Below are 2262 nucleotides of genomic sequence, written 5' to 3' on the forward strand. Positions count from 1 at the left end.
TTACATAGAGACAGTTCCAGCAGAAGAATATTTCTCCACAAAAGTGATTTTTGAATACAGATTCAAATTTCTCTCTCTCTCTCTCTACCGCTGCAAGACTAATAGCAGCATGGGGGAAGGGGATGTCAATCAGGAAGTTGTCACAGGAGAAAGATTTCACCCCTTGTGATCCCCAAACTGCAGACATCTCTGCTGTAATCGAATTTGGATCCCATACCCTGCAGCTAATTTTAAGTAAAAATAAAAATATCAGCAAATACAAAGACCAACTTTTACCTGTTGTTTGATCTTTAGAGCTGTTTCACACTTTTTGCAGTAGCCTAGGCACACCCTATTTCTAATTGCATTTGCTCTGGCAAACACAAAAGTGTGAAGGAGAAATCATGTGTCCCCAAATAAGGATACACCATGAAACTACAATTGCCTTTAGTTCCCAGCACATATCCACAGCATGTTTGGATATGCAGTTTCCTTTTACAATGCATATGTACACCTCGGTTGAAGTGAGTCATAGGCACAACCTGGCCTATGCTGCCATGTATAATTGCTGCTATGGAAGTTTTTCTTCTAATGCCATATGCACTACTTGAAAGAAAATAATTTCACCCAGTAATGGGCCATTTTTTAGATTTTCTTAGAACCTTAGAAGCATCTGAATGTCATTTAATGAATGCTTATTAGGAATTGCTACAGACTGAACATTCTGGATCCTATTAGCCAAATGGAAAATGAAAAACAACTTTGCAACATGCATATCTTGTGTAGGCCTCACCTGCTAAATCTTTTATTTAATGCTGTAGCATGCCTTGTGTATGGGATGTCATGTTTTATGAGCCTCCTGACCAGATTCTCACATCCTTGACATGAAAAGACAAGAAAAATGAGCAGTTTTCAACTTGCAACATGATCTCTCCCTGACAATATATACTACACTGGGTCCTTCCAATAATTTTTACACTTTTCAAAGGTTTGACACTTCCCAACAAAGTCTCTGGAGGTGACGAATGTAAAAAAAAAAACGCTCAACACTCAGAGGGGGGAAAACTCTCCATCAATTTCTTATTTTCTCTACTTGGATCTGTAGAGCCAAATTATATCAAATAACAGAGTCCAGCATCAAGAGACCTTAATAAAAGACACACTTTCAAAAGTGTTCAGTATCCATCAGATGGATGTTGACAACTGTCTTGATTCTTCTGGTGAATTTGATAATTTTAAAGTTTAAAGTAAGTTAAAGAAAATTTTATATTGTTTATATGTAGCCTATTGTATTTGATGTTTGACTGTTGTGCACCGCTCAGAGAGCTTCGGCTATGGGGCGGTATACAAATTTAATAAATAAATAAATAAATAAACCTGGGACCTTCTGCATGCAAAGCAGGTGCTTTACCACTGAGCTACAGCCCTACCTATAGCACTAACTATAGTGGTTGTTAAGTTCCAGATAGCAGAATGGAAAACCAGCTTTTTTCTCTCTCTCTCTTCTGGATTAGAAGGTATATCAGTGCAAAGCAAAACAGAAAGCAACATGACCTGAATTAAAAATTATCAGCAAATCTAGTAGATAAAGAAATGGAAATTCTCTAATTCCTTAAAATTAGGTGCTGCCATTATCCATTTATTTAGAATATTGCAGTCTAAGGAATAAAGGAGCACAGGTCCTCTCCAGACTTTTACTCATTTTCAGGAGAGTGTCAATCGCATACTGACAAATTTTTGTTTCTGCAATTGTAATGGATTACAGCAGTCTGGCCTACAACCACACTACCCTGAATATGCCCGATCTCACCTGATCTCGGAAGCTAAGAAGGGTCAGGCCTGGTTAGTACTTGGATGGGAGACCGCCTGGGAATACCGGGTGCCATAGGCTATAGGAAGGCAATGGTAAACCACCTCTGATTACCTCTTACCATGAAAACCCTATGAATATATCCACAAAAGATTCATAGGGTCGCCATAAGTCATAACTGACTTGAAGGCATATAACAACAACAAAAGCACTCGGATGCAACAAACCTTCTTTTAAAAATTGGACTTTTGTTGGTAAGGAAAGTGGCAGGAAAATGCACTAGAAAGTATGGGATAACAATTCTTTGATAGGAATTTGTATAGCTTCTGCATAATGCTTTCAGTGCCACGAATGTATAACTTCTGTGCAAACAAATCAGGATGAATGCTCAGTAAACAGCAGACATTGTATAATCTCCATGCAAGCTTTGTGCAAACAAATCAGGGTGAGTGCTCAATAAACAGGCCTGCCCC

At 38.4% G+C, this 2262-nt stretch overlaps 1 pseudogene; it reads left to right on the forward strand.

Annotated features, from left to right (window-relative positions):
* Window positions 1–1751: 1751 nt before the first annotated feature.
* LOC133388270 (5S ribosomal RNA) lies at window positions 1752–1870 on the forward strand (annotated as a pseudogene).
* The last annotated feature ends 392 nt before the right edge of the window (window positions 1871–2262 follow it).

This window comes from Rhineura floridana, chromosome 6 (genome assembly GCF_030035675.1).
Source record: "Rhineura floridana isolate rRhiFlo1 chromosome 6, rRhiFlo1.hap2, whole genome shotgun sequence".
NCBI lineage: Eukaryota > Metazoa > Chordata > Lepidosauria > Squamata > Rhineuridae > Rhineura > Rhineura floridana.